The sequence below is a fragment of the Embiotoca jacksoni genome, unplaced genomic scaffold (genome assembly GCF_022577435.1).
Source record: "Embiotoca jacksoni isolate LCO1_2020_lvr unplaced genomic scaffold, fEmbJac1.0.p SCAF_35, whole genome shotgun sequence".
In the NCBI taxonomy this organism is placed as follows: domain Eukaryota; kingdom Metazoa; phylum Chordata; class Actinopteri; family Embiotocidae; genus Embiotoca; species Embiotoca jacksoni.
Genome location: NW_027185387.1, coordinates 2,008,017 through 2,028,836, shown reverse-complemented (window position 1 = coordinate 2,028,836; position 20,820 = coordinate 2,008,017). Strand labels below are relative to the sequence as shown.

Sequence of the window (20,820 nt, the reverse complement as noted above, 5' to 3'; positions counted from 1 at the left end):
TCAGCAAAAGCATCCATTCATTATCTATATCACTTGTCATGTTAAAGGTCTTGGAGGGGTTGGTAGCTATCCCATCATGCATTGAGTGAGAATCAACCAGTCTATCATAGCACTAACAGACACATTTACATCTGCAGGTCAGCTACCCTGCATGTCTCTGGACTGTGGGACGAAACTTGGGCACGGAAGAAATACGATGCAAACATGGGGATGATGTGTAGCTATATAAAACAAAAAAAAAAATCATAGAGCTTTTGTGTCTAGATGTTTTCACCAGCAGGGTGTCAGGCTAAAACAAACAATCCTCTACTTGTGTTACATATTTCCCTTCATTGGAAAATCTATATCTGTAGACTTCTTTTTTTTTCTTCCTAAATCTCAACTCAATGGAATTTAAAGCCGTGCACGCTGAGCACATAAGAGTACATTGTCTTACTCTCGTCTCTCCCTGCAAGCCTGCAGCTCCACTGCACCTTAATCCTCGAGCTTTTTTTTTTTTTTTTTTTCACTCTCTTTCCTCGAAGCACCTTTTCTCCCTCTCTCCCCCGAGAACCGCTATCTGTCTCCCTCTGTCCTGGAGCCTTCCTCCGTCTCCTTCTCTACTCTCATCACTAAATAATTCCTTACAGACGAAAAATCTAATCAAATCTCAGCGAGAGCAAGAAAAGCTCGAGATGGGGAGAAATTGTGTGTGTGAATCAGACTCGGTAGAGAGTGTGTGTGGGGGGGTGGTGGGGGGCTAAAAAAGAGAGAATCGGGAAGCAACATTGGCAGTGTGTGAGGGGGTTGTAGTGTGAGGGACTTGCGAGTGCATTAGCAGTCAGAGCACTTAGTATGAGGAACCATTCATTATTCATTAGCTAATTCACCATGTATAGTAATTAAAATCAGGGCCTGCTCCAAAATGGAAAGAGCTATGATAGACTGGTTTTCCATGTACAATATTTAAAAGGGCTGTTTTTTAGTACTCATGCTTCGGGGTTTTCATACATCATGTTTTGAAGGCTGCAACATGCTGTCAGGACTCCTCCGGTGCAGTGAATACATAGGGTGACATCCCTCTGACACCACAATGAATCCAAAATAGAAATATGCAAATGTGCGATGTGACCTATAAATAACAAACAAACTGTTGCCTATTAATTATACAGCACATGCGAGGAAGTCACTAATTAAAAAAAAAAAAAAAAAAAATCAGCATCATCGTTGTCAAAATTTTACTTCTGATAGTCAAAACAGATATAACTAATTTGCATTATTTTTGGAGAAACTTTTGTCTTTCACTGCGCTCAGTGTGTCTTAAATACTTTATGAAGTACAAATATATGTTGTGCCCCAATTAAAAAAAAACAAATAGACATGTTTATCCGACTCCACCACAAGACCAAAAATAATGTCATGTCAATTAATAGCAAACTAAAATAAGGCGTGCTGATCATCCCCCTGTTCAGTCTGTAGGGGAGGGGGTGGGGGGGCGACAAGGTGCTTGTTTGAGCTATATTTGAACAACAAAGTTGCTTGTTTTGGCCTTGTTCTGACAGCAAGGGAAAAGGTTGGCATCAAAATAATCCTACGGTAATGTGTGTGTCTGTGATATGTCTGTTTATTCCAACCATTAGACTAATTATCTCTCTGGCAGGTGAGTAAGTTCAATAGCTCTCATCTCCAGCTTCTGTTTCTTATTATTATCTGTTGACCACAGTTCAAAAAATAAAATAAATCTACGTTTGGGTGGCTTTGTGTGTGTGTGTGTGTGTGTGTGTGTGTGTGTGTGTGTGTGTGTGTGTGGGCCTGCCCGAGACTAATGTGTCTCAGGCGCCTCATTTATGAATCTAGACTGATTGTGTATAACAATCAATCCACAATCCTGCCAGAATACAAATGTGCAAGTCTCATGAAAATGCTGAAACTCATTGGAACTATTTACACATATGTATGTTAATCAATAATCGACGATGACCGATTGCCTCTAACACAAAGCCGGTGCAACATAAACTCGTCAACAACCTCGTATTATTAAGTGAAAGCTATTTTCAATGTCTATTGTTGTTTATTGACGATTTATAGCAAACAGTAGTGATCGATGCAGGTCAAGAAAACGTTTATATTCGCGCATAAAGTGAACACCCCCCCCCCCCCGTTCAGCACAGACAATTATGCCAACAACAGCAGCCGGTTTTGGAATAAACAGGAGGAGATCTGGGGACTTTGCATGAGCACCGCCAGCCACATGACTGGGCAAACACACGGGGAAAAAAAAAGGATGCCACCTGCAATCAAATTACACAAACAGGAAATATGAGGATACACCAGCTGCTAAACGTGCAAATAACTGCATGCAAGCCGAAAGTAGGAGTTTTGAAGATGGAAAAAAGCACTTGAGGGTGAAGCGGCGACAACGAGGAACAAAACAGACTGGGCCTGTTTTTTTTTGGGACAAAGCACTGTTCATATATCACGCAGCAAAGCTGCCGCCAACATGAAATGGGACCACAAAAAAAAAAAAAAAAAAAATCTCCTCACATTTGGACACCCAAAGTGTTTCAAAAACCATTTAGCGGCAGTTTTGTGCGGGGCAGAATCACATGCATCTGCATCCCGGCGTGTACTATCTCACTATTACAGTGATGACAGGTGTCACATGGCTCTGAAATTCTGCACAGCTTTCAAACTTCACCGCCGTCATTACTGTCGTCGCTGGTGCCTCTTGACCTAAAAGAGCAGCGGAGAAACAGCAGAGTGTGTGTGTGTGTGTGTGTGTGTGTGTGTGTGTGTGTGTGTGTGTGTGTGTGTGTGTGCGTGCGTGCGTGCGTGTGCGTGTGCGTGTGCATGCACTTTTTGAAAATGGTCAATTCTCCTCTTTACAAATTGTCCAGGAGCAAAGATTGAACGTCACACGGAACATCTTCATCTTGTTTTCCGTTGACACGATAATAGAGAAGGTCAAGACGAAATCACACGAGAGGGTCGATTCTCTGCAGGCAAGACCTAATGGTCGGAGCCTTTTACCCGCATCATACAACATTACCAGTGAGCCATCGATAACAACCTGACAATAACCGTTCTGTCACTATACCTGTTATTCTCGTTTTAATCCTAAAAAAAAAAAAAAAAAAGGTACCTTTTATGCGCCTCTATGGCCACCCCCACTAGTGTCCCACAAGGCTGTTGACAACCTGACCAACTGTGACTAACAACAACTTGCTAATGTGAGTCGAGAAAAACAAAAATTACATAATGCATTATACAAAGTTTGTACGCTTGTTTTTCTTTTTTTTACCAGCCTTTTCCGGGGTTTTATACCTGATCTGGGAATAAAGGCACGGATCAGGTGGCTTCTGTATCACGCACATTTGGGAACACCATTGGTTTGTGTAGGTGGTTATGGATCTTAGTTTTCTGAATTTATGGAAACTACTGAATAGCAGACGTGCTTCATTTTATGAACAAATTTGCACACATTTGACTTTTTTTTTTTTTAAATGTATTTAACATAGATTTAGGTCACTCTAGCCTGGTATTCCCGGACCCCAAATTCCCTTTTTGAATAGATTTGGTCCGGCCACGCTTCATTGGGAATCGTTTCCAGTTGTTGCATCCTAATGCGCGTAGACCCCGGGTTAACTTTGAAACTGTTGGAGCAGCCTTTAAGCAATTGCCATTGACCCTCATGTGACCTATGTTGTGTGCCTGGAACTCACCAAGCTGTAAACAACAGAGACCTTTCCCCAATGTGAGCAGAGTTGAATGCCATGTTGGTAAAGGACAACTGCAGGCTTAAAAAACTAAAATTGGGCATTACCAAGCGAAAAATTGAAAAAAAAAAAAAAAAAGCTTCTTTATCTTAATTTCTCGAAGCAACTGATGTTCAGATTACACATGACAAAAATGTTGGGCTGCAACTAAAGATTATTGCCATTATCGCCGAATGTGTTGATTATTTCCTCAATTAGCTGTTTGGTCTTTGAAATGTCAGAAAATGGTAAAAAAAAAAAATGTCAACCCATATTTCCGAAAGCCAATGCAGCCAAAAATATCTTGTTTTGTCTCCAACAGGCCATAAATCAAATAAATCCAGTTTATTATCATGGAGGACTAAAGAAACCAAAAAATATTAACATTTAAGAAGCTGGATTTTGAGAGTTTTAGCACTTTTTTTTTTTTATTAAAAAAGATGACTTGAAACAAAGACAGACTGTAATTTATTTTCTTGAAATATACTAATCAACTTATGATTGCGGCTTCATCAAAAAGTTACAAAATCCTCACATTTGAGTAGCTGGAACAAGAATATGTTTGGTTTTTATGGTTTACTTGTGAAAGATATATTTTTTTTTCATCTCTGTTTTGTACCTTTTCTTGGAAACTTTGAGCGAAGAACAAATTATATATCTCAAACGTTTTATATCAACAACCCACCATTGCTCGGTTTCACAGCAGCTCTTGTTCGGTGTTCATGAATAACTTTATCCGTCGTATGTGAATTCTCCGTCCAATTACAATATCTGGGCTTGTTTTACAATTTTAAGTGGATGAAAGCGGATGAGTAAATGCGAGATAGAAGGAAAGCGAAAAAAAAAAAAGATGTTGGCTGAAGTCACTGTTGCTCCTCTCTCTCTGTCCCGGTGTAAAAGTGGGTGTTCATCCCCTGAATACAGATGGCATTACACAAGCAATCCTCTAAACGGCTGAGACAAGCAAACATGCTGCTGTTTGGAATGGCCTGTTTCTATCTCCAGCGCCTTAGCAATGCCAAACACCTATGTTAATCTCGCAGCCAAGAGCCTTAGCTTAGGATATGGTTCAGAAAACATTTCACATAAGCTTTTACTCGCACTTAGTTCCGTAAATGTGTTGCATTGGTTTTTCCTATTAGCCGTGATGTCGGTGAGAGGAGAAGACAAGCAGTAACTTCTGTAGGAAATTGGAGAAACTCTTTGATGCTGCCTGAAGGTATTCTGCGCTGAAGAATCAATGCCTAATGGAAAATATTGCTTGAATGCACAATCATCTTAATAAAATTGAGTTTCAGCGTGGTGTCTCTCCTCTGGTCCCCTCCCTTGTGCCTCGGTGGTGGATTGGACCTGAACTTTTGACAATTAACCTTGAACACCGTGGGGGGAAGGCAGAGGAAGGAGCCCACAAGATTTTCAATAATTAAATTACCCCTCCTGTTGCACATCTTCAAGTTCATTGCCACGTTCGCTGCCTGTGATAGATCAGGTCTTTGTCGTGTGAAATCCAATTCACTGTATCCTATCTGACGAGTCAGACACTGTTTCTGCACAGGGAGCTTCATAAGAATGTGCAGCTACACATTTGACATGCGAAGTGGGCTCGTACCCATTATTCCGCTGTGTAATCCAGCAACTGCGCAGGCAACTTGCACGTTTCTGTGAAATATGCGTGTGCATTTCGAACGTCGGCCATAAACTCAAGTGTGCAGTCAATTGGTTGGAGACTTATCACATGTTGTTGCAAAGAGGGATGGAAACTCCGACAGAGACATGAAAGAAAATAAATTCAACTGAAGCTGCATTTGCATCGTATATGTATGAATCGACCAAAAAAAAACAACAACAAAAAAAACCAAACGTTGTTATTGAGGACAACCGGAGCCAGTGTTTTGGATCTCGCTGTACAAAAGCCGGATTACATCTTGTAGTCTCAGTTTTTGCCGAAAGAGTTTAATTCAGCTCAACCAATACAAGGCGGGTCATCGGTGGAGAAAAAGAACACCAAAGCGCACTGAGTCACTGCTTTAACAAAGCAAACAAAACAAAATGTCAAGCCAGACAAAGGTAATGAGCAAATTAATGTGCAATCAACTCACGTTAGGTGTCATTGTATTAATCAGTTTATCAGGATAAACATTAGACGAGTCAGCAAATTTACGTAAATGCTTGACTCCAGACCCTCTAAAAACTGGGCAGGTCTGGTTACTGGTTGGTAAAATATCGGAGTTGATCTTTTACTAAAACTATTTTCCCTCCTTGCTTGTTTTTTTATTAACATAATTATACACTTAAAGGCTTCTGTAATGTTAATACAGTAAAGTCATAGTAAACATTGTGTCTGTTGATGGGTAAATGCGCTTCAGCAAGATGGTGTCATGTTGACAGTTTTAAGAAACAGCTCGACTTACTTTTATGAAATTGCTTTTAACTAATTTAATTTTTTTACCATCACTGTTTTATTTAATACTTTTTTACTTCCATAAAAGTTTTATGTTTTTTTTTTTTTTTTTTTTTATCCCAAGCTTGTTTTATTGCTAACTTGTCTTATTAACGGCATGATCCTATTTTATGTTTTTGCACTGGCCTTCTCTTGTAAAGCACTTTGAGCTGCATTTTATGTATGGAAGTGGCTGTACAAATAAAGATTATTATTATTATTAATATTAATATTTAGAGGACAAAAGATCCCTCTAATATTGTTTGTCCAGAATTTGACTGTTTTTGTAGTTCAATAAAGAGGACAGAGTGGCGACATTTCTCTGGCAAAACTGCTCCGACTCCAATTTAAACTTTTATAAATATCTCATCCACATGATAAGCTTATAAATTTTTAATTATGAGTTCGGACATGATGAAGTGTCCTTGAGATAAAGCGGCCCTAGTGGATGTTAGAAAGTAAAGCCTTCATCTGTCAGAAGCTGTTCATGTTTCTTCATTCATTTTCAGGCTGTTGCTACAGGTGGTGAATATGGATCTGTTCAAATTGATCCAGCAAAGTGCCCAACTTTGAGAAACCACTGCAGTCCCACTTTCTAAATCTCAGGGGAGAAATTCCTCCTTCGATTAATCGGAACTATTTGAGAGCAGTCGGCACTTGCCAGCCAGAGCAGCTCAGAGTTTAGCGCCTTGGTTAAAAGCAGTATTTGTAACATGACTTATGGTTTGGAAGGAGGCTTGGCTGAACAAAAGGACAACATGGAAACTAAAAACAGCAAAGACCCGCGTCAGTGAGGCGAAAGTGGGGCCTTTTCTTTCCCCCCTTAAGAGCGATCTAGAAACAAATTTTGATGAATCATTTCAGAGCTCTAGAACAACTCCAGTGATTTTCAATTTGGAAAATGAGAGAGCAAAGAAAAAGCAGTGACGGCCCGGTGAGTGCTGCCTGCGCTCATTCATTCAGGTTGAGAAGTGTGCGGTGCTCTCAGTCAGATGTAGGAAGGGTGCATGTTGACACCTGGGTGAAGCACGGAGCTGCCAATCACTCACTGAAAAACCCACTTGACAAAACACTTGTCTCAAGCTAATTCCTATTGATCAGCATGAGCAAGGCAAAATTGTGGGCCCCGCTGGCATAGATCCACCCCGAGGAAAACGCACCGCTACAGAACAAAAGGTTGCGATAGTCGGGCCATTATAGCTTGAAAAAAATAAAAATAAATGGATGCTTCATTTTGCAAGGTAGAACAATTTTTTGAAAAAAAAAAAAAAAAAATAGTCCCTAAGATATGGAATATAGTAATTAAGGTATGAAATTATCATCATTTCTGCAGTCTATTGCCATTTTTTTTTTTTTGGTCAGTAATGACTTCCACTCGACTTAATTTACGGTCAATTTCACACAAAGGGTGTGTTCAAATACATTTCAGGCACGCTCAGTCGTTCGGTCGTGGTCGTGACCTTCACTTTGAGGGTGAACTCTGGAGTGGTTACGGTAGGACCCGCTGTGGTGTAAAACACTCTCTGATCACCTAATGGGCAAAATGTGCTATAAATCACCACCATTACAGTAATAGAGGGGCCGCACTGTAATCACAAAAATTACTCTAGATCCCCATTTGGCTAATGTAAATGAGTGGCTTTTTAATTTTATTGTTAAGTCAAATGTAATTTCAAGCAACACTGAGCAGACTGTATTTATTAGTGCTGGGAGTGACAGTATTCAGTTTTTTTCTCTTTTCTTCATTTATGTTTTTTTTTTTTTTTTTTAACTGGGTTAGGTTTAGTGAGTGAGAGGCTGGATGATGACGTTACACCATTGGTCAGCTGCATGAAGCGTGAGAGAGTTTTCAAAATAATGGGTCTCGTTTCAAATTGAAAAGCCCTCTTGGATTTCATACACGGTCCGCAACATATACACGAGGTTTTGACTCGGGGAAAAAAAAAAAAATCCAACTTTAGTGCTTTTACAGCACCGCCTGCATTGCCTTCATTGAATGCTTGGTCATTCGTTATCATATTTCAATGCTTAGCATTACTTTTGTTTTGTTTACGCAAGGAGAAAATCTTGTCAGCGTCAGTGAGCCACCAGCATTTACCGAAGCTTCTACTTGGACTGCCGACCGACGGAAATAAACTTGGTTTCAACTTTAGTGAGTAAATCTTAAATTAAAACGCTTTATTTCACTGTTTCCCCCCCCCAAAAAAAAGCTTGGCAAAGTTGTTTGCTTGTGCTTCAGTAACCGGAGGCTTCTCGCTGTCGTGTACCGATAGTTTGTGGGACGTTTAGGGAAAGTTAGTAAATTGGAGTGTCTAGCCGTAACTTGCATTTGACGCTTTCAGCGGAAATCTATAAATTGTAGCTTCAGAAAATAGCCTCGGTTACACGCTCCCTCTCTGAACTGCATAAACACTAAAGATTGGTACTGTAGTGGATGATATAATTGTCTTCTTCTTAAAATGATTTTCTTTTTTTTTTTAAATTGGTAAAGCAATAAGTATCATTCAGGAACAGGTATGGAAGTAAAGCAATCGGTACCGGTATTGGACATTTTGGAGCGATGGGAGGCCCCGCCTTGTCTTGTTTTCTTTCTATTGATCTTATAGAACACTGCAGCTGATGTACAGAAACCAATCATGGTACTATTTACAATGTGAAGCTTCTCTGATCAGTGTTTTTTTTTTTGATCATTTCATTGTTGTTGCTGTCTCTACCTCTGTCTATACTTTGGGGAGGTGGGGGGAGAAGGGGTGAATCAATACAGGTTTGAAGTTTAACAAGGCTTACTTTCATCACACACACACACACACACACACACACACACGCACAGTCGGTTAGACATGTACAGGTGTCTCGTGGGGCCTCCTTGCAGTGCTGCACTTTCCCCTGTATATGCTCAAACAGAATATACGAGCTCGAGGGCTTGGAAGAGGGCCAGGCTCGTCTCCTCCATTTTTGGGTCATAAATGCGGCCTCTGCCCAAGGACTGCAGGGCCTTTTAAAAACAGGGCTCAGCTTGATTGGACACACTTCTGTTGCTCCCTCCCGACTGCTAGCAAGCCAGCTGATCAGAAAGGCAGAACAAAGCCGCTCTCTTACAAGTCAGTCCGCTCTCAGCCTCTCTCGTACAGTAAACAGGATATGTATATATGTTTAAAAGAAAGACAAAAGAAGAAGAAGAAGAAGAAGAAGAAGAAGAAGAAGAAAAAAAAAAAAAAAAAAAGGCTGTCTTCGCTTCACCGCTGCTTGTAGATGGTGGCTGTAAGGACAGCAGCCTGGAAATCGTTTTGCTCTGTGGCATATATTCAGCGTCGGCAGCTCATTTGAACGGCGGCGAGAGGATCAGTGATGGAAAGAAACCGAATTTAAATCCGCGCATCGGGCCAGGAAGAGGCGGCAGAGTTTTCAAGTCAAAGTTCGGTTTATGAGCTCCTATGCGTTCTGCGTACGGCTTCTGCTCGCGCTGGTGTTTTGAACGTCTAATTTGCCCATGAATATTACAACGGGCACCATTTGGCTCATGAATATGAAATAGATGGAACCACAGGCTCTCCCCATAATCAACAGTCGACACACACAGTCCGTCGTCAGCTCTCTAGCTCTGCGGCAGCATTTTCTCCAGTGCATTCAGCCATTCACGGCAGATCATAGCCTCGGCACGCTGTCAGTGTCGGTACAAACTGTCCGTGAATAACACGCGAATCCAGCGTCTTTTTTTTGTCACCGAGGATGTTTAAGTGGATCCCGGGCGCTCTCCCTCTCCTACTGTCTCTTCTCTGGCTGTCTCATCTGCATGTGCAGACAAGTGGTATTTACAGTGTAATTCCTTTGAACACTAACTTTCTTGATCACGGAGCAAAAAAAAATAAATGTGATTGCAATGTTTTATTCACTGCTGTTGGATAAACAGTGCGCTCGCTGTAGAGACAACAATGAAACATGATGCAGAGCTCGAACAGCTAATGCACCAACAGTCTCTGCCCATCCGTTTACCCCGCCTTAAGCCGCATGGCTCGGCTCCAGCATGGCCATATGCCCCTTAGCATAGCTGCTCTACGCTATATTAAATGACTCACGATAGTCGACATATCATCACTTCCCAAGAATGAGAGAAAACACGACTGGGGGATACTGGTGGAGACGCTGCTGCTCGTCTGGCTCACAGTGACACAGTTTCAGTGAAACAAGATTCAAATAGCACAGCAGGGATTTTTTTTTTTTAAAGGGATGTATTTCTGTCATTATCAGTCCATTGACTAGTTTTGTCCTGAAATGATCAACAATTAAAGCAAAAATACACCCATTGCAATTTCCAAAGCCCAAAGTGATGTTTTTAAATGACTTATTTTGTCTGACCAACATTTTAGGACACAAATATTTCAGTTCGGAATCATACAAAGGAAAATCCCCCAAAAAATGTAAATGTGAAAAGTCTGAGAATTTGGAGGATTTTTGATAGAAACATGTTTGCTTGGTAATCCAATGACTCTTTGTACATTTTTCTTGATAATTGAATAATCCGGTTTTAGCACTAATAACTTCTTGCAATCAGTTGACAAAAAAAATTGGAAAACAACCTCTGAATAATCAATTAGTTTAATGAGAAAAATTCATTTAATGGTTTCAGCTTCCCTAAATGTGAGGATCTGATTGTTTCGCCATTCAGCTGTAAAAAAAAATTAAAACACACAATTTGTCAGGAAAATTGTTGATACATTGATAATTAAAGTAAAGTTGTGGTGTGATTGATGCAGCATTATGAAAAGACACATTATATTGACTCAACAACACACAGTGGTCAAGTCAAAAACAAGGCAAAGTCATTTAAGATCCAAGGTTATCACCACAAACCATCATCATGCGTTGCATAAAACTTTTTTTGAAAATCCAAATGTGATATCACATTTGAGAAGCAGGAACTAATCCATTTTTGGCAATTTATCAAAGTTATTTGATAAATAGTGAACACCAAATAACCATAAATTATTGTTTTCCCACCTAGCCTAAGTAATATTAAGTACGCATATAATTTGGGATTTACAGCACGTGTTCAATTTTGGAGAGCCAACATGCAAAACGGAAATTCATGGAATTTTCTACGTGGTTTTAATTTGAAGACATATTTTTCAGCCTTCAATTTGCATGATTGCCATATACACAGAGCTTTTGTTTTACATTACATCATGCAGACAAGCTGTAGGTTCTGTAACAGCCACACAGCCTGATCCACTTTGGATCCTTTGTTTTCAGACAGTGACCCATGAGTGAATTTCTAAGCACAGAAATGACAGAACAACAAAAACATGATCTGTCATGCAGTGCAACCAGGGAGGCGTCCTGTCATTCCCTACATTAATTTTGCATCATGACTACTCCAAATATAGCTGAAATCATAAGAAATAACTGGCGGTATAGTCACGCTGTCTTCAGCATCGTGGAGTCAGTCTGGGGTCTATTTGAGGAGACGGAAGCCACTAAGAGATCTACAGGAAAAACTGTGGCGAGGTGCTTGGAACAACTGCCCCCCCCCTCACCAAGTACCTTGAAAAACCGTGTGGAGTTTTCTCCAGGAGAATTTGGGGTTATTTTAGAGGCAAAAAGTGCTCATTTCAAATATTGATTAAAGTTTGTGCGGTTTACTTTGTAGGAAGTCAACTAATAAATAAAAACTACTAATGTCATCACTTAGGAAACTAAATGTGTTTGGTCATAACGCCTTTCATTTTGCCTCTGCAAATGACTGGAACTCACTTCAAAACACACTCAAACTAACAGCTCTCACCTCTCTCAACATGTTCAAACTAAAGCTGCAACAAATCATAGTTGACTGCTGTACCTGCTGACCAGCCCTTGCTTTTCTCTCTCTCTCTCCCCTCTCTCTTTTTCTCATTTTTATAAAGAAAATCCAGTAATCTGCCTTTCTCATTTTATTTATTTATTTTTATTACTTGTATTGTTTATTTTGGTACATAGTACATTCATTTACCCATGTTGTCTTTAGCCTTTTCCTCGTGTTTGTTATACTGTTTTGTATCTGTGCTGTTTGTGTCACTGTGTGGACTGTGCTGACAGGTCATCATTGTAAATGAGAATTGGTTCTCAATTGATTTTACCTGGTTAAATAAAGGTCAAAAAAAAAAAAAAAAAAAAAATAGTTTTAGTGCCTAAAATGTTGAGCCCGGTACTGTATGTCACCATGATTTATCAGTGTTTGCCGCACCTATGCTTCAAAAAGAGAAAGTTTGTTCGCATCTGAGCAACAGGAACACTAAATGCTGACGCAATTCTTCTGAACAGGTTCAGGCTGGCTGTTTTCGTTCCACAGACGTTACAGAAAAGTTCAAACTTTATTTTCTTGGTTTTTTTTGTCCTCCAGCTGACATGTGTATTCCACTTCTGCATGTCGTTTTAACATTTCCTTCACATTACTATTTGAATAGCGTTGTCTTCTATTCTTTTCACTGTAATTTTTTTTAAGTAGAATTCAAATTGAGTTGAAGCAGAACTATTTACTTGTTGCGTATTTACAGTTAATAGCTTTACGAAATTCATACTAATTTCAATTTCACTTTCAATTTAAGGTATGTATGCACTTAACACTGGCATTATGTTGTCATAATTAATACAAAAATCATTGGAATAGATTTTTGGGGCTGATACCAATATTTGGGGTAAAAAAAAAATTTAAAAATCCGCTATTCTGTATGTGTGTGTATATGATCCCTCAAATGTGGTTTTGAGTGTTTAAACTGAAACCGTAAACGTCACTGGGAATTTAATAATTATAAGAAATATCTATTAAACTATAAAACCAAAACACAAATAAAACAATTTCTAATTTATTTGACGCATCTTTTTCTGCATTATGTTCTGTAAAAAAAAAAAAAAAAAAAAAAAAAAAAATCATATCCACACATATTGGCCAACATATACACCGATACCCATACATCTGTGCCAATATCTTTCGGGCTCTAATTGAATGGCATCGTTACAATGGAAGTCTTGAATGATTGTGATGTCGGTATCTGCAGTGACGTAAACCGATTGCCAGATGCAGGAAGCGAGTATAAGATCGAATTGTGTGTGCAGCTATCCTTTATCCTAAGTATCCTCTGGATGCTTAGTCAAGGCATAATACATCTCATGACAAATGGAAGGGACTTTGTGTTATTATTGGATGTACGAGACAAAGAAGAGCAAAATAAAAGCTTTTTCCCCCTTTCTCTTCCTTTGAACTTGAAGGACAAAATACTCTTGTGGCAAACAATGAGGTTTACCAATAATACATTAGTGCATAGCAACAAGGGAACATTATGTTCTAACAGCTTGGTTCAAGCCCAGAAAACAGTGCGTTTGAAGAAAAGTGTTGTCATAAAAGGCGGGAGGAATGTAGCAGTGGCGACTCCCGGCCTCGAACTAAAGAGGCAATCTTGTCATCCCTACAAGACTCCCCTCTCGGTTTAGTAGTGTTTGACTTGGCGCCAGTTACTGGGGTTTCATCTTTGCCAATTAAGCCAATCTAGTGTATTCCAGCAGCTACAATATGCGCTGTTTGCCAAAGCATTAATGAAGTAGATATTAATTTCATCCTTCCACTGATTTTGCTTACTCCATTCATTGTAACACAAATCCCCGGCCCGTCTCCTCGTGAGTTGCGACATGAAAGTCGGTGCGTGCGTGGCTCTCAGTAACGTTAAGATACTCCTCGTCAAAGACATCTAAAGCTAAATGAACTGGCAGGCGATAGAATGTATATTAATATGTGGGGAATTAGATAAATAGGGGAAAGTTACAGAGAGAGAGAGGTGGAAAAGAGGAGGAGGCATTGAACATGAGAGATAGAGACTCATCATGACAGTCATCACTGCAGCTATTATCCCTAATTCTCTGAGGGAATATCTCAGTAAGGCGGAGTAAATTTGAGGCTGATAAGCAGACAATGAGATTTGCCCGCGCTTCGAGGCAAAGCCTTTCCAAGGGCTGGCTTTCACCTACACTAGGTTTGAACTTGACGCATCAAATGGCAGAATACTCCGATGACTCTCTTTGGCGCGGGTTTGGATTTTGCTGTGTAGTCGTGTTTTCAAGCGAAACATTCCAGGTGTCTCTGCAAACTGTTGCTGGGAATTTGACGCTCTCTCCTCTGCCCTCTGCGAGTCTCAGTCTAATTAGTACCGTCGGAGCCGAAACCCTCGAAAAAGTCAAAGGTACAGCTGTAACTTCTCGCAATTGGGACACACTCGGGGAAATTTCTCCCGGCGTAAAGCTGTGGGCTGAGAGTGAAGGCAGAGCAGCGAGGAGTTTTGTTTCGGATGGGAAGAAGCAAATGGATGACGTGTTGGAGGTGTGCAATGTTCAGCCGACAGCGACGTCACCCGTCGGTTCGTGAACGGCCGTTGTGAAGCCGTGAGTTCGGATTTTGGCCGGCGTCATGTTCCTAGTCCCGAGTGGTTTCGAGCCGGCAGTCTGACTCTGTCTGATTGGACAGCCGGCGATACTACGACCCGCCCAGCGATAACCGTGATCTGACTGCTCCACAGGCCTGTCAATCAAACAGACAAGCCCCCCCCAAAAAACACAGCTTTTTGAGGGCTATTTTCTAATCAACGACGGATTATTTTCATATACACGGCCAGAAAACTAATAAGAAGGAATGACTTTAGTTAACAACGCCAAATTAACTCGTGGGTATATTTTATTAACTTTGAATTTTATGAGACTAGTTGAATGGGACTCTATGGAGGCTTTTTGAAGCCAACCTCTAGTGGCACTCGGTGGTATTGCAGCTTAAGGCACTTCTATTCATTCATTTTTGTTGATCCCATAATGATAATTTCCTCTCCTAGACGATGTGTCGGTGCATTTTTAACACTATAGTGATACGATTCTGGTGTATGTGCAACATGAACTTGCGTAAAAGGTCAAAGGTCAGAGGCCTGGGTTGTAAATTAGGGCAATTCCCCTCAAGGCTTTTTTTTTTCTGGTTACTTGAAGTGTCTATGTTGAGCGTATGTATGACGAGACTATGCAGCTATGTTTAATTGACCAACGGAACGAGGAGAACGTACACTATAAAAGAAAGGGCTTGTCTGTCAGGCTTCGAGATGAAGAAGGTGACTGTCCCCATATTACACTGTACAGCATAATATAATCATTTGTCAACGACCTGCAAGAATTTCATGTTTTTATTTAAGTCTTAAGCAGTTTTTCCACGACACTTGCAACATGATTAGCAATAAAATGTGACTGCTCGGGATATAATCCTGCAGGAGTTTATACATTCATGGAGGTTTTCATACTGTTTTGGGACTCTGGCATTTAAAAAACAAGCTGCTCTTCCACCTTTTAAACATGCGCTGGAAGAGTGTTTTGATATTCATAAACATAAGTTTCTGAATTCTTTATTTTATGGATTACTAAATGCAAATTAAGCAGCTCTAGTTGACTGTATGTATTCCAATATTTCATCCCTTACTGATCTGCATTTAAATTGCATTTTAACATCACATAAACAAATGAGTCACATGTTTTGTCATGTACGTTTGACTTATTCTGTCATTGCTGGTAACTGACTTCAGAGGAACCATAAATCAACATTTTAGCCGAATTAAGCATTTTCTATTATTGTTGTATGCCATGCAATGGTAAAGCCAGGCTTAGTTGATTCTATATTGAGGAAAACCTGTTTCTGAATCTGAATCCAAGAATGAATCTTATAAATCAGAATCGTGTTCAGGCCCTTACTTCATTAAATCTATATTCTAATCTCACCATGGTTTAATTGTCAGCAGTTAGAAGTTAAAGAAGTTAGAAATAAGTCAATGCAAGACATATATATTTTGATATATAACATTACTGGACGTACACTCCAGCCAACTCGAGGTTGTTGAGATAAATCAGAATATTCATTTGGTGACTGGCGAGTCCAAAAATATCAGTTTTCTCAAACGTCTGGTTCACACACAGCCAATGTGTTGACTTAGACTTTTAGTGACCTGATTTGAACTTGTGGTTAGGACCTGCTCTGCACAGAAATGGAGCTGTTGAGCTGTGAAATTGTAGTCGTATTTATTTGTAAACAAGACACGCTAAAAAAAAACAATGAATTTCGCCGAGCGGTAAATTAGATGTCTGGACATCTTTTGACCTTCAAATCAACAATTTTAACGCTTTCTGGTATTACTGAATTGTTATCAGATAGACAGTGGAGATCGAAGATTTAATAAGAGTTTTTTTTTTTTGCCATGAACTAATCAGCGTCTTTTGTGAGCTTGGAATCAGATCCGAAATGAAATCGACAATCGAAATATTCCGAATAATTCCCAGGATGCACTGTTTTCTGTGCTTTCGTGTCATCTGCTGTGATATGTTTTGATTTCTTTTACCATATTCTTACACTGAGGAAAACTTTTGAAATGGTACAAAATAGATTAAAAACCAAAGAAAAAAAAGAAGCTGTCTTTAGGCCATTGTTTACTGTAATTATGAATTCTTCAGAGCAGTGAGCAGGACTCACATCACAGAATATAATCACAGAAAATATTGTTGACTTCAGCACTAGCGCTAAACTGTATATATATATATATGTGTGTGTGTGGGGGTTGTTGGGAATCTGTGGAGGAATCTATAAAGGTCGTTATGGCATTTGCGGAAGGTGGTTGCTGAAGAGGCAGAAAAACGTGGTACCTGTATAGCCTCAACATACTCTTCCCCACCAGAGGCTCTCGCTGGAGGTGGATGGCTGGGATCCCGTTGCAGGCCACTGCAGACACATGGTGCTCAACACAGATGCCGAAATAAAGCACCAACGGCCGCAGTCAAAACAATTATGACATTTGTGTCATAAATTGAGATTTTTTTTTTTTTGCAGGCATCAACACTGTCACTCCACATAAGTCACACTTAGCTGTAATGAACAGTAGTGGGTCTACAGGCACATAACGGCGCATAACAGCCTCCTCAGACATCACCACGTTAATATTTGTTGATTTTAGAAATGCCGACTCGTGAATGACACAGAGCAGGATTCGCTGAATAATCCCCTTTCTGGTGCACAAAGGCATAACTTAAGCTGCTACAGTGAATACTAAGTCTCTCTCTCCAGCCTGGCATGCGTTGGACTCTTTCACACCCGAGCAGTCCGACTCGCTCAGATCAGCCTGTCTCTCGACTCGACACAAACACATGTTTTGTGGAGGTACTACTGGAAAAGATACAGAGCGCTATCTATCAAAATGGAGCCGGCTGGAAGTCAGGGCTAATCCCGAGCTGCACCCCACTCACATATTCACATCGCATAGACACATATATATGTAAAAAATATATGTAAAAATATATGTAGAAAAAAGTGTATATATATATATATACACACACACACACACACATACAGGAATGCACACACTCTATCCCTGTTTAGTTAAGTTAAAACACACTGTGCTGTTTTTCCACTTTATCCAGACACCTCTGGCCCATAAATTATCTGCCACTGCTATCACCAGTCCTCACATCACACACACAGGAGTATAGAGGGCAAAGTTGATGAAACAACAAAATAGTGCACAGTAAAGCATATTCCTCAAAAACGATCAGGGCCCGCATCCATCGTCCTAAAAGCAGAAGTGCATTGGATAAGATAGTAATTTAAAAATGAATCAGCATTTTTTTTTTTTTTTTTTTTTTTTCTGCAAATGACAGGTTGAAACCAAAGGATTTTAGAAATGGGCGTTGATCTATATCTGCAGTTTCAGTCAAGAATTACCTGTCGTACCTTCACAAACACCAAACAACCATCGCACAAAGAGCCATTCAGGCTTGTCAAAAGGTTCGTCAATCATTGACTAAATGACAGCGACAAGGTGGAGCCACTGGGTAAAATATTTAGCATCAAGGGCTGCAACAATTTATTACTCTCAACAGAGGATTAATCTCTCGATTGTTGTGTTTTTGATTAATCGATGAATAATTTCAAGTATAAATAGCTGAGAAAATTAGGAAAAATGCCCTTCAGTTTCCAAAAGCTGCATTTGACATCTTTAAATTGCAATACTAAAACCAAGAGGCAAACGATATACAATAAGAAAATCAGCAAATCCTGATAATGTATAATATATCATCGTAATATGACTTCATTTATGTCATTACTTTTTGTCTATTACTTATTTATTTATTGATAGATTTTTTTTTTTCCAGTTCTAGTTTAATCCCCAACAAACTTTAGTACCATCATAACTATAACAAGCAGATTTGTTTTTTCATCTTCAAAATATCATACAGAAATCAGACTCGGCTGCAGCACCAATGAACCGCTCTGAACTTTCAACAGTTGACCCGTAACCTGAGGATTTTGAGGAAACTAATTAAGAAATCCTAGTTTGGCTGACGGGTCATTGGACATCCAAAAGAAGGGGCGGGGGGGGCAGTTTATTCTCCACACGTGTGGGTCCGGTCATTTCAAATAGCTCTGTGATTAACGTCCCACCACGCTTAGTGTTGTGTAAAAACCCAGGGCTGACTCGGTTTGCTCATTATTTTGGCTCCTGTGGCTCAAAGAGAAAAAAAACCCTGAGAGTTTCATCAGCAGGGCTGATTGCTGAAATACATCTACTGTGGTGTACATTGCTCCACTTAAATGCTGTTTGACGATCGGTCAGAGCAGCTAAGGTCACAAATGGCATGAAACGGGGAACATTTGACTCTAGAAACAAAGACAAGGCAACATGAATGGAGCCGCTACAAAAAACGTTTTTCTGAGGCGGAAGAAGAAGGCGGCTTGTCAGAAGGAAAAATTAAGGAGGAGTATAATGGTGGAAAATGTAAAGCCCTTATTATATATTAATCACCTCTTTGATGCAGAAAGAACAAAAGCAGTGGGGGGGGGGAAGGTTTTAGGGAGGAGAGGAAAGAACCTCGGATGCTGATATGAGTCACCGTTCACCCTGTTCTGAACCAGTGGTTGACTACATGCGTGTCACGCATGAAAATAAATCTATTCAGCTTATTTCCCACAGTGAAGGCTTCTGTCAGTGGTTGTTCTGGTGAGCGGTTCTGGCTCGGTTTACACCCGTTCGTTCCCATAGCAGGCAGGTAAAGGATCCCCCTCTCCCTCCTCCCCCATTCAAAACCGCTTTTGGTGTTTCTGTCCTGATGAAGCGAAGCACGCAAATCATGTTAGCCAGCCTTAATGGTCACACGTTCTCAACACTGAAACGTCAATGCCGACCGCCTTTAAACTTCCTGTGAACGTCTGGTGAGAAATACTCACATCTCCAGGTTTTTTTTTTATTTTTTTTTATTCTGAATCTAAAAAGCTGAGTGTAGCTGCTCAGGTGGCCCATTGCCCTATTGAGACACTTACTGGTGTGTGGCCTTCATTTTAACTCTTACCAGCGTATTACAGTGCACTGAAACAAAGGAGTAACAGCAGATTTTAGACCTAGAACTGCAGAAACCAGCTGAAAATCATTTGTAAAGGAGCAGTAGTTCAGTATTTCTGCATAGAGGACACAGTGTATGTACTACATATTCAAATGTCGGGAAGAATAACACCTCAAATTACAGTTTTCAGACATTTAAAGACCGATACCGACACTAAATAATAAATGAACTGATCGGTAACAGGTTAATCTTTCTGCAATCGGCAGAACAACCCGCTGAAACGTCTTCTTAGCATTCAATTCCCCATTTAGTCGTCGAAAGAGCCAAACCAATCGAGCAAGACTACAAGTGAGACACCGCAGACTACATAATGGATAGACTGTGCTTATACATGCATGCCAATGCTGTGGTAACCAAAACCCAGAGTGACAGACCCATTCACACTCAGACTTGTGTTCTTCATTTTTTTTTTTACAGGCGGCTCGTAAAATCGCCAGATGTGAATTTGAAAGTGTACACTTGAGGAGGAACTGGTTTCTGGTTCAAGTGGGATGCTTTTTTGGCACCAGCACATTTCAGATGTGATGTCGGATCCAAACGCAGCTCTTCCTCTCTCTTTCTGCCCATTCCAACCAACACACGCATGTATTTTCAGCATCAGGGCATTTTCAGCACCTCCCACTGATGGACAGCTCCTATTCAACATCATTTCAAGGGCTGCATCGCCAAAAGCAACAACTTGACAGTTTAAATTATAAAATCCACCCCTGTGCTACTTCTGGTTAAACTGGTCATGCTGTGGTTTGGGTAGAAATGACAGCCTTGTTTCTGCTTGAGGTGAAGAACGCACGGGGTGGCCTGGCTGGTTTTTTTTGTTTTTGTTTTGTTTCATACACGCCGGGTCAACACGCATAGAAAAAAAAGAAAGAAAAAGAGGAAATAAAAGCAGATAGTGTAAAATCAAGCTCAATCTGAGGCTTTTTGCTTTCCAACTTCAAGCGCCCTTCCTCTACGGACCAACCGGTCCACCTGGCCAATCCGGCGCCCTTTTTGCTGCAAACGTGGATGCTGAGAATACCTGAACTGAATTTGAATTACCATATGACGTAGGCCTTTTTCTAGCAGTAATGTCCTACTGGCAACAGGGACTACCACAGACTCACAGTCAAGCGCTCAAACACACAATTTGTTGCACCAGTTTACCTCCACATCTCCTCCAACCCCCTTTCTGTTCCTTTCTATCTCTCTTTCTCTTTCTCTCTCTCTCTCTCT

General features: G+C 40.3%; 1 protein-coding gene across 3 annotated transcripts in view; it reads right to left on the bottom strand.

The window, feature by feature from the left end:
• lrrc4cb (leucine rich repeat containing 4C, genome duplicate b) overlaps window positions 1–20,820 on the bottom strand; it is a 43,626-nt gene that overhangs the window by 21,861 nt on the left and 945 nt on the right. The window lies entirely within an intron of this gene.